The 12762-nt window shown below is 45.0% G+C and overlaps 1 long non-coding RNA gene across 1 annotated transcript; it reads right to left on the bottom strand.

Moving 5' to 3' along the window:
- Nucleotides 1–2345: 2345 nt before the first annotated feature.
- Nucleotides 2346–12374, bottom strand: LOC118971796 (uncharacterized). The gene is made up of 2 exons (XR_012123761.1): nt 12179–12374; nt 2346–2711 (listed from the first exon to the last, which is right to left on the bottom strand). It is a non-coding gene; the product is annotated as an uncharacterized lncRNA (long non-coding RNA).
- Nucleotides 12375–12762: the final 388 nt, after the last annotated feature.

The raw sequence follows: 12762 nt of genomic DNA, 5'->3' as shown, positions 1-12762 counted from the left end.
GATGGGTGTAATGACTTGACATTGTTTATTCATTTCATCTATTTTTTCTGCTCTTCTTTGCCTCTTCTCACTCTGGCCAATAAAGGGCATTGGTTACGAGTGTACAGTAATGCACGTTGTATCAAAGGGTATCAGCTTATATGAAATTCCAGCATACTAGTTTTTTCATTAAGGCATTTGTTTTCCAAATAAATGGGGGAGATAAACGGACTTTTAGAAGACTCAACATATCAAACTGCTTTCACAAAGAGATCTCTGTATCAATTGTAAAAAATGAGGGATAGATCTTTAAAAATACTAATACGCTGTAGAAACCATTCCTCTATTAACGCAGCTTCTGGCATAATTCCAGCTCTGGTGTCTTTAACACGCCTGATGCTTAAACTTTGGAATTAGGTGAGACACCGCCTTGTCTTCAGTTGCATATTTATGCAATCTGCTTTCACCAGAGTGCAGCGAACCAGCATGTTCCTCTGTTTCTTGGGCATTCCTTCCAAAACATCTTCTTCAGACTACATGCATTACCAGATTCAAAGCAGATGGAAATGTTAGATGTCCGTATCATGTCATAAAATGCCTCAGATCTCATAAACCCCTCATCTAATCGTGTTATGTCAAAACACTGCCATAGGCAAAGGATGCCACAGAGTTGCTGGCTTACCTTTGCAGAACTCCCTCCCGAACACTAGCCTGGGACAGCTGGTCTTGCTCCCTGCAGTGCCCAGTAGCTGGCTTCCCAGTGTGCACTGTCATGCTGGAGTCTGGTGGAACTCTGTCCTGACCACTGGGGCTCCGTGGGTTTTATCCTACTTATGGTCACTCCCTCCCACTTTGATAACAAGAAGGTTCTTCTGAGCTTTGATTAAACTCCAAAGGTCATTTGGTCTGTAAATGACTGCCTCCATCCGGCCAAATCCTGCTAGTGCCCCGCCAGCAACAGCTCGTGTCAGCTGAGCAGATCACAGGGGATGCCTGCCCAGTGTTACACCAGCACAGCCAGGCACTGCAAGGCCCCTGGAGGCAGCACTGCACCAGGGTCGGCGTGAAGCAAAGGTTTCCAAAACGAAAGGCGCGGCGAACTCAGGCAGAGGCTCCAAGGAGGTCTGACGAGGCACCTGGGTCAGCTTGTTGGCGTTTCTCCTCTCGCTGACCCGAGGAGGCGGTGGTGCGAGTGGAAGGTGCCAACTTAAATCAGCCCCTCCCTCCCCCATGTTTGCATGTCAGACAGCACTGGGTCCTGAGGGAAGTCGTGGGTGGTGATTTTACACCTCACAGAACAGTGGATTATAATTGGAAGCAAGCTTTCTAAAATAAGTGCTTTAAGAGGCGGATCAGGACCTAGCTGCTCAACCCCATGCTTTGGCCCTAACAGACAGTTCCCAGGCAGCATGCAGCTTTCCCAGGCAGGCGTTTTAAGGGGACCCCGAGGCTGTTAGATGCCGTGCAGGAGCTTGGTCCCAGCGCCAGGGTCTGGCTGCCTCTCCTGGCCCTGCCTGACCTGCAGACTTGGCCTCCTTCCCCATTTATTCCTGGACCTTCCCTGCCACTCTGCACACAGGAGGGGCGCCACCGAATCTTAACAGAGAGGACAGGCTCTTTGTGTGGTGCCTTGCACACACCGGGAAGTCCTATGGAGGCGTGCGGCCCCCAACAGCGACCTGAGGACGGGGTTAGAAAACCAAAGGCAGCGGAGTGTTTCCTCTGAAAGCCTGGGCGATAGCAGCACGCTGTGGTGAAGACAGGATGGCTTCTGGGTCACCGACCCATGGCACTGACACCTTACCAGCTAGGTGGGAGACTCTCTGAGGCCCAGCGTGTCCTCCCGCACTTCACTGGTTCTAATGTTTCTACAGAAAGGGTCTTATTTAGGAAAGCTGTAGAACTTTGTATGTGAAGTAAGCGAACCACTCGGCTCTTTTCAAAGCCGCTAAGCACAAATGTCTGTGGCTTCCGTCCTGCGTTTCAGGAGCGGCCAGAGGGAAACCTGAGGCTGGGACTGCAGAGGACTCGGGACATACGCAGCACCCCTGTGGCCATTTGTGGGTGCTCAGTCTGTGCACACCCCGCGAGGGGCCCGCTGTCTCAGCAGGGATTCCAGTGATGAGCTTCGGGGGAACTGCCGGGTCCCCAGGGGCTGCCTGCAGGGTGAGCACCAGGGCAGCCCTGCGGCAGTCCCCTCTGGTTTGGTCCCGGACTCCTGGGTGATGGGCTCGCAGACAGTGCCGAGGGTGGGTGCTCCTTGCCAAAGCCTAACTAGGGCAGATGAAGCCTTGAGAGGTACTTTTAACTGAAGTGCGCTCCTGTTAAGAAACTCTTAAGCATTAAAATAAATTTAACACCCCAAATTAAGGTTGATTTTTATTTACAAAACAGGTTCTTTTGTTTTACGCAAATTACAAAAAAGTGACTAAAAAATAGAAATAGTTTCCCCGACTCTGAGGCACCCACCCCACAGCTGCCCCGCGGGCCGCCACCCCGGCCAGTGTCTGCAGGAGCAGGACCTCGTTGGTGCAGAATCTGTGCAGCACCACTGCCAGGCTCTCCCTGCAGCAGGACACCTGGCGCTCCATGGCCAGGTGGAAGTCCTCCTTCACGCCCTGGTGATGCCCCGCGTGACTGTGTGGTGCCTGAGGGCGGTGACAGGGAAACATATGGACACCGCGGTCAGCTACGTCCATGCTTCTGCGGTGGGAGTGAGGCCTGCCTCAAATCTACGAGTAGAAAATTCAAAAAAGAAAGAACAGCCCTAAGCACACAACCCTCTACCCATTCCTTCTAAGAAACACACCTAAAGGGACATCTTCACTCAATAAAAGGCTGCTGAACTTAAACACCTCAGCGTCTGGTAGAATGCCACCTGCTCTGCTCTGCAGCTCTGCATGCAGCCCTGTGCTGGCCATGCATAGCTCAGTCTCCTGGACTCGCGCCCAGATGGGCCACCAGCTGCAGAGGCGGCAGCAGACTGCATGGGTCACAGCCTGGGCCTGGCCGTGGTCCCTGCGGCCGGGGCCACGAGCCTCCCTCTCCGGGCGAGGCCGGAGCCCGAAGCTCCTCCAAGCCCTGAGTGCATCCAGACTCACGTCTGTTTGAGCAGCAGCAGGAGTTGGGTGGCCCGAGATGAGAGTCTGGCACAGGTGGGGAGTGAGGCGCAGACTCGCTGGGGAGCAGTCAGTGGCCAGAGCCCTGTGGGCAGCCCGGCCCCACACTCGGGCCCTGCCGCCTGTGGATGTGTTGGCAGGAGCACAGCCAAGGTGCCTGACCACACCATAAAAGCCAGGCTTTACAGAAGGAGCTACAGCGGAACTCCCGGAAAATGTGAGGACCTGGAACGAAGGAAGGAAAAGTCTAGCAATGTTCAATGGGTTTGGTTAAGAGGAAGAGCTGTAACCGCTAGTTTGGTCATTTGGTAGATTCAGACAAGAAGCCACCTCCGCCCCCCATCCCCACTGCCTGGCTTCCCGCAAACAGTAATGGGACTTAAAATTAGATTTTTATGTACTGGCCAAAATAAAACTGCTGAAAGCACTCTGAAGAGTTTCTGCTTTGAAAACTACATTATCATAGAAAATAAGTACAACAGAAGCCATAAAGTTGGATTGCAAAATTTGAAAAAAAAGGCTTTGTTAGACTAGTAAAGGTATTGAAGGGCACTCCACAATGCCCATGGACAGCTTAAAGGACTACGCAGTAAAACGGCAACACCATGGGGAGAAACGCAGTTCCTCGTGGGCATTTCTAGGAAAGCCCGGCTGGTTAACTCTGCACAAGGTCACAGTGCCAGTGAGCCCAGGGCTGTGAATCCCACGGGGAACAGACGGAGACCTTTTGAACTGCCCTGAGATACTGCTCTTCTGAGTCCTAGACTTCAACCCTAAATGGGAGCTGACTCTCTGACCAGCCGAAACTTATCCAGTATTTCAGACAGTACATTAAGGAGCAAATTCTCCCCTTGGTACTAGTAAAAATACAATAACCTGTAGACTGTCCATCCTGGTTTGATGGCATTGCTTCCTTCCATATATAAAGAGCAGTGTGAATAAATTATATTTCTATCAGTAAGTTCGGGTGAAGAGAAGAATTACTTAGCGTTGGCTGTGAAGAACTGGCTAAGCCAGCTAATAAATGTGGCACTCTAGCCTATCACACACGCTCAGGTCAGAAAGGGAGGGCCCTGAAAAGGCACGAAGATACACTGTCCTAAGGCCTATTTAGAGCGAGACCACAGAACTGGTCTAATGTGAAAATCCAAGAACAAACGACTTCCCTTAATATGTATGACCTACTTGCCTTGTTTTAGTAAAAGAATTGTACATAGTTTATGCCTAATCTAATATGCATTGCATCTAAAACAGTTTTACACAACTTTCATTTTTTCCAGATTCATAATGATTTTTAAATTGAACACAAAAACACTGGCAAGTTATGGGAAAAAAAAAAAAGAAATGTTGCAATATTACAACCGGATGGTTTGCCAAGGAATGCAGAACAAAAAAATAAAGTGTGAAAAAGAGCACTGAGAACAGAGAGCTGGGAACCATGGGTGCAAACATGCTGACACACAGCACACTATGAGCAGGTGGTTTCCGCGTGGTACCTGTCAGCAGTCTGCATGCTGGGCTGAAGCACAGGCAGGAATTCCTGCCGCGGTCACCCCATGGCAGGGCTAGAAAGCCTTTATAAGACAGCAAACAGTGGCACTGAAACACCCACACAGGGACATTGTTCTCCCAGATAACACACGCACTACCTGCCTATGACTACCTCTATTGCCATGAAAAGGTAGAAGAAATTGGTTCAGTCCACAATCACCAGGACAACCCCTGAGAGAGTACTGGGGGAGATAGATTTAACCAATCTTCCTGAAAAAGAATTAAAAATAAAAGTCATAACCATGCTGATGGACCTGCAGAGAAATATGAAAGAGCTAAAGGATAAAGTTGGGAGGGAGAATACAGAAATAAAACAATCTCAGGAAGGACTTAAGAGCAGACTGGATGAGGTGCAAGAGGCAGTTAATGGAATAGAAATCAGAGAACCGGAATACAGAGAAGCTGAGGCAGAGACAGATAAAAGGGTCCCCAGGAATGAAAGACAATAATTAAGAGAACTGTGTGGCCGATCGAAATGGAACAATATTTGCATAATAGGGGTACAAGAAGAAGAAGAAGAAAGAAAAAGGGATAGAAAGTGTCTTTGAAGAAATATTTGCTGAAAACTTCCCCAAACAGGGAGGAAATAGTGGAGGAAATAGTCTTTCAGACAATTGAAGCCCACAGAACTCCCAACACAAGGGACCCAAGGAGGACAACACCAAGACATAATAATTAAAATGGCAAAGATCAAAGACAAAGACAGAGTATTAAAGGCAGCCAGAGAGGAAAAAGTTCACCTACAAAGAAAAACCCATTAGGCTATCATCACACTTCTCAACAGAAACCTTACAGGCCAGAGAGAATGGCATGATATATTTAATGCAATGAAACAGAAGGGCCTTGAACCAAGGATACTGTATCCAGCATGATTAGCACTTAAATATGAAGGAGGAATTAAACAATTCCCAGACAAGCAAAAGTTGAGGGAATTTGCCTCCCACAAACCACCTCTACAGGATATTTTAAAGGGACTGCTCTAGATGGAAGCACTCATAAGACTAAATAGATGTCAACAGAGAAAATAAAACCAAACCAAAGAAAGCAAACCAACCAAATACCAACTAAAGGCAAAAAATAAAATCAACTACCCACAAAAGCAGCCAAGGAAACACAAAAGAGTACAGATTAAAACACCTAACATATAAAAAATGGAGGAGAAGGAATAAGATGGGAGAGAACTAAAGAATCATCAAATTGTGTTTATAATAGCTTAATAAGTGAGTTAAGTTAGACGATTAGATAGTAAAGAAGCTACCCTTGAACTTTTGGTAACCTAGAATCTAAAGCCTGCAATGGCAATAAGTACATATCTTTCAATAATCACCCTAAATGTAAATGGACTGAATGCACCAATCAAAAGACAGAGTAACAGAATGGATAAAAGAGCAAGACACATCTATATGCTGCTTACAAGAGACCTCAAACCCAAAGATATGCACAGACTAAAAATCAAGGGATGGAAAAAGATATTTCACGCAAACAACAGGGAGAAAAAAGCAGGTGTTGCAGTACTTGTATCAGACAAAATAGACTTCAAAACAAAGAAAGTAACAAGAGATAAAGAAGGACATTACATAATGATAAAGGGGTCAGCCCAACAAGAGGATATAACCATTATAAATATATATGCACGCAATACAAGAGCACCAATATATGTGAAACAAATACTAACAGAATTAAAGGAGGAAATAGAATGCAATGCATTCGTTCTAGGAGACTTCAACACACCACTCACCCCAAAGGACAGATCCACCAGACAGAAAATAAGTAAGGACACAGAGGCACTGAAAATAAAATCACACCTAAGAAAGCAGACTAAACAAATACTAAGTAAGGCAAAAAATAAAATCAAATCCATAAGGCTAGATCCTTATAGAAGAGATGGACTTAAGAGACATCTACAGAACTTTACACCCAAAAGCAGCAGGATACACATTCTTCTCAAGTGCACATGGAACATTTTCCAGAATAGACCACACAGTAGGCCACAAAAAGAGCCTCAGTTAATTCAAAAAGATTGAAATTCTACTAACCAACTACTCAGACCACAAAGACATAAAACTAGAAATACATTGTACAAGAAAACAAAAAGGCTCGCAAAGACATGGAGGCTTAACAACATGCTGTTAAATAATCAATAGATCAATGACCAAATTAAAATAGAGATAAAGCAATACATGGAGACAAATGACAACGACAGCACAAAGCCCCAACTTCTGTGGGATACAGCTAAAGCAGTTACAAGAGTAAAGTATATAGCAATTCAGGCCTATTTAAAGAAGGAAGAACAATCCCAAATGAATAGTCTAAAGTCACAATTATCAAAATTGGAAAAAGAAGAACAAATGAGGCCTAAAGTCAGCAAAAGGAGGGACATAATAAAAATCAGAGAATAAATAAATAAAATTGAGAAGAATAAAACAATAGAAAAAAATCAATGACACCAAGAGCTGGTTCTTTGAGAAAATAAACAAAATACACAAGCCCCTTGCCAGACTTATTAAGAGAAAAAGAAAATCTACGCACATAAACACAAGAAATGAGAAAGGAAAAATCACAATGGACCCCACAGAAATACAAAAAATTATTACAGAATACTATGAGAATCTATATGCTAACAAGCTGGAAAGCCTAGAAGAAATGGATAACTTCCTAGAAAAATAAAATCTTCCAAGACTGACCAAGGAAGAAACAGAAAATCTAAACAGACCAATTACCAGCAACGAAATTGAAGCGATACTCAAAAACCTACCCAAAACAAAACCCCTAGGCTAGATGGATTTTCGGCTGAATTTTATCATACGTATAGAGAAGACATAATACCCATTCTCCTTAAAGTTTTCCAAAAAAATAGAAGAAGAGGGAATACTTTCAAACTCATTCTATGAAGCCGGCATCACTCTAATACCAAAACCAGGCAAAGACACCACCAAAAAAGATAATTACAGACCAATATCCCTGATGAACATAGATGCAAAAATACTCAACAAAATTCAAAAATACATCAAGAAGATCATATACCATGATCAAGTGGAATTCATCTCAGGGATACAAGGATGGTACAACATTCGAAAATCCATCAACATCATCCACCACATCAACAAAAAGAAGGACAGAAACCACATGATCATTTCCACAGATGCTGAAAAAGTATTCAACAAAATTCAACACCCATTCATGATAGAAACTCTCAACAAAATGGGTATAGAGGGGAAGTACCTCAACATAATAAAGGCCATATATGACAAACTCACAGCCAACATCATACTTAACAGCGAGAAGCTGAAAGCTTTTCCTCTAATATTGGGAACAAGACAGGGATGCCCACTCTCCCCACTGTTATTCAACATAGTACTGGAGGTCCTAGCCATGGCAATCAGGCAAAACAAAGAAATACAAGGCATCCATATTGGTAAAGAAGAAATCAAACTGTCACTATTTGCAGATGACATGATATTGTACATAAAAAACCCTAAAGACTCCACCCTAAAACTACTAGAACTAATATCTGAATTCAGCAAAGTTGCAGGATACAAAATTAATACACAGAAATCTGCTGCTTTCCGATACACTAACAATGAACTAGCAGAAAGAGAACTCAGAAAAAATTCCATTCACCATTGCATCAAAGATTAAAATACCTAGGAATAAACCTAACCAAGGAAGTGAAAGACCTATACCCTGAAAACTACAAGACACTCTTAAAAGAAATTAAAGAGGACACTAACAAATGGAAATTCATCCCATGCTCTTGGCTAGGAAGAATTAATATTGTCAAAATGGCCATTCTGCCTAAAGCAATCTACAGATTCAATGCAATCCCTATAAAAATACCAACAGCATTCTTCAATGAACTGGAACAAATAGTCTTAAAATTCATATGGAACCACCAAAGACCCCGAATAGCCAAAGCAATCCTGAGAAGGAAGAATAAATCAGGGGGCATCTTGCTTCCCAACTTCAAACTCTACTACAAAGCCACAGTAATCAAGACAATTTGGTACTGGCACAAGAATAGACCCACAGACAAGTGGAACAGGAGAGTCCATATATTAACCCAAACATATATGGTCAATTAATATACGATAAAGGAGCCATGGACATACAATGGGGAAATGACAGCCTCTTCAACAGCTGGTGTTGGGAAAACTGAACAGCTACATGTAAGAGAATAAAACTGGATCACTGTGTAACCTCATACACAAAAGTAAATTTGAAAAGGATCAAAGACCTGAATGTAAGTCATGAAACCATAAAACTCTTAGAAAAAAACATAGGCAAAAATCTCTTGGACATAAACATGAACAACTTCTTCATGCACGTATCTCCCTAGGTAAGGGGAAAAAAGGAAAAAATGTATAACTGGGACTATATCAAGCTGAAAAGCTTCTGTACAGCAAAGGACACCACCAATAGAACAAAAAGGTACCCTACAGTATGGTAGAATATATTCATAAATGACAGATCTGATAAAGGGTTGGCAACCAAAATACATAAAGAGCTAACGCACCTCAACAAACAAAAAGCAAATAATCCAATTAAAAAATGGGCAGAGGAGCTGAATAGAGTTCTCTAAAGAAGAAATTCAGATTGCCAACAAACACATGAGAAGATGATCCACATCGCTAATCATCAGATAAATGCAAATTAAAACCACAAAGAGATATCACCTCACATCAGTAACGATCGCCACCATCCAAAAGACAACAACACATGTTGGCGAGGTTGTGGAGAAAGGGGAACCCTCCAACACTGCTGGTGGGAATGTAAATTAGTTCAACTGTTGTGGAAAGCAGTATGGAGATCCCTTAGAATGCTCAAAATAGAAATACCATTTGACCCAGGAATTCCACTCCTAGGAATTTACCCTAAGAACGCAGCAATCAAGTTTGAAAAAGACATATGCACCCCTATGTTTATTGCAGCACTATTTACAGTAGCCAACAATTGGAAGCAACCTAAGTGTCCATCAGCAGATGAATGGATAAAGAAGATGTGGTACATATACACAATGGAATATTATTCAGCCATAAGAAGAAAACAAATCTCACCATTTGCAACAACGTGGATGGAGCTAGAGGTATTGTGCTCAGTGAAATAAGCCAGGCAGGGAAAGAAAAGTACCAAATGATTTCACTCATCTGTGGAGTATAAGAACAAAGAAAAAAACTGAAGGACCAGAACAGCAGCAGACTCACAGAACTGAAGAATGGACTAACAGTTACCAAAGGGAAAGGGACTGGGGAGGATGGGTGGGAAGGGAGGGATAAGTGGCGGGGGGGAAAAAAGAAAGTGAGCATTATGATTAGCATGTATAATGAGGGGGGGGCACGGGGAGGGCTGTACAACACAGAGAAGACAAGCAGTGATTCTACAGCATCTTACTATGCTGATGGACAGAGACTGTAATGTATGTGGGGGGGGTTTGGTGATGGGGGGTTTCTAGTAAACATAATGTTCCTCATGTAATTGTAGATTGATGATACCCAAAAATAAAAATAAAAACAAAGGTAATAAATTACCTAGAGTTTCCTCTTGTTTTATGGAGATCTAGTCTACAGATGCTTTCTGATTACCATAAAACCTGGAAAAAATATATTCTGTTCCCTAGACAACTGATAAATGCACATCCTTTAAAGAACCTTAATAAGCAAATGCTCAAAAGACCAAGGGATATCATTTGTCACTTGACTTTAGTTGCTAAGAGCAAAACATACATATGGGTACCAATACCACAGATGTGACTTTTGTGAAATTAGTGTATGTAACTTGTTATTCCAGAAATGATAATTTGTACACCATTAAGTCAGCACTCCATTCTTACTTCTTAAAACTGGGTTTGTTTGTCCTGTGAATCATTCCTTAATGCTGATGTAAAAATGCTGATTTCTCTCCATACCACAGGCTGATCTGGGAAATTCACAAACCTATTTTTAAAGTGAATGCATTAAATTAAAATGCTAGATTCTATATAGTACCAGAAAAAGAAAGTAAGAACATTAGCATTTGGAGAAAAACACAGTTCTCTTTATTCAAAGTGAATATGTAGATATACCAAAACAAACCAAAATAAAGATATAAAAATAAAAACTAAACACGAAAAATGAGGGTCCTTACAAAAGTCTTGAGACTTTTTAATAAGTGTAAAGACAAATGACCATGATACGCAAAGCACTCCTAAATATCAACAAGAAAAAAAACGACCTAAAAGAGAAAGTGGGTATAAGCAAATCATGGAAAACACAAAGACCCAAAGAGAACATTGAAAAGAACACAAATTTTAAAATAATAGCAAGATACCATTTTCTCATTTTAACACTAGCGAGTATCACAATCTGATAGACTGATAATATTCAGGTGGGCACTGGGGTGGGAAAAGGGGCACTCTTACACTCCTTTAGAGGCAATTTTACACCAATTTACATTGGTGTAAAAAAATTACTCTAATTTTTGGAGAGTAATTTGATAGGTACCAAAATTTTAAATACATGCTCTTTGATATGAAAATCCATGTCTAAGAATCTATACTACAGAAAAACTCCAAGGTACAGGTACAAAAATGCTTTCTGAAACTCTTATTTCCAAATAACTGGAAACTATCTGAACTTCCGACAATTAAGAGTGGATATGAAATGCTATGCAGACTCGAGAAAGAATGAAGTAGATCTCCACATGCTGACATGGAAAGGGTCCCTTATGGACAGTTAAGACAGCAAGCTGCAGCATAATGCGACTAGAAGGATCTCACTTCTGTCACCCCTCCGCAGACAGCTACTTACTTATATGTACTCTTAATATGTATACACTTTACACAAAACTTGACTCCGGCTGACGTCAGGAGGGACTTTCCCTAGTGATTCTCTATCTTTCAGTATTATCTGAACCTTTGTGAAGAGCATGTATTATTTCCCAAATAAGTTACTGGATAGAAAATTTTAGCAAGAAAACGTAAGATTTCTCTGCAGAAGGCGGGCCAGCCATTAAAGCAAGGCCCGGCCTCGTAGCAAAGGAAGCCCCAGGGCGCGGACGTGCAAGTGGGCCTGAGGGTCCCCACTGCCGACAGCCGCGCGCAGGGCCGGCGCCCACTCACATGTCGTAGAGCAGCCTCCGGCGGGGGCGGGGCGCTCCGCATTCCGCTCGATGGTGTACATCTCATATTGCAACACAGGTCAGGCCCGTCACACTTGCGAGGCGCGCCCCCCCACCCCGCGGTCGGCGGCCTGAGAGCATCGCGTCATCCGGGGACTCGGGGCCCCCGGCTCACTTAAGGCCCCGGGGCACCCAGGGCTGGTGGAACAGCATCTCAGACGCGAGAACAGACGGCCGCCGTCGGGATGGAAGAAGGAGCGAATGGCCACCCCCGGGACCATGCCTCGCAGCGGCGCCACAGGCCCCTGCCCCCGCCCCGCCTGGGGGACGCCAGGTCCATGGGACCCGGCCTCGCGGGGATATCCAGGCGGCGGCGCACAGCGCGCGGCTGGTGACACGACCGCCACACCCCCGGCGCCCGCACGGCCCTGCCCCACCTGGATGTTGAAGTCGGCGGGGTAGAGGCTGCGGGCCGTGATCAGCTACGCCTTGGCCGCCGACACGTCCTGCTACACCACCTCCCGGGCTCGCTGCACCGGGAACTCGCAGTCGCCCTGCGCCGACATGACGCGAGGGCCGGCGCAGCGCGAGACGGGAGCCACCGGACCCTCGGGCTCAGCGGGCGCCGCGGCCGCCACGGGAGAGCTACCGCGCATGCTCGGGCCTCGGCACTCGGACAGCGCGGAGCGGAAAGGCTCTTCCGGGTCTCGCGAGGAGCCTCTTCCGGTCGGCCTCCCATTCTCCCCGTGCCCCTGCCGCCCTACGGAAGCCGGCGTTTCTGTCCCGACCCTCCCAGGTCAGCGCCGAAATGTGGAAAAGTGGATTTCACCCTAGGGGGCTCCAGTGTGACCAGGGTCAAACCAGGAGTACGCGCCGGGGCCCGCGCTGCGGAGCCTGATCGCTCCATCCTCTCCGCGCCCGCGTTTTAGGCCGCGCTGGGGGAGACGGCTACTGCCGGGCTCACGGGCAGTTCCTGGGTGTCCCCGAGGCCTGGAGTCCTTGAGTCCGTGACCAGGCCGGG

The sequence above is a fragment of the Manis javanica genome, chromosome 12 (assembly GCF_040802235.1).
Source record: "Manis javanica isolate MJ-LG chromosome 12, MJ_LKY, whole genome shotgun sequence".
NCBI lineage: Eukaryota > Metazoa > Chordata > Mammalia > Pholidota > Manidae > Manis > Manis javanica.
Note: the sequence above shows the minus strand (reverse complement) of the source record. Positions and strands in the feature narration are given on the sequence as shown.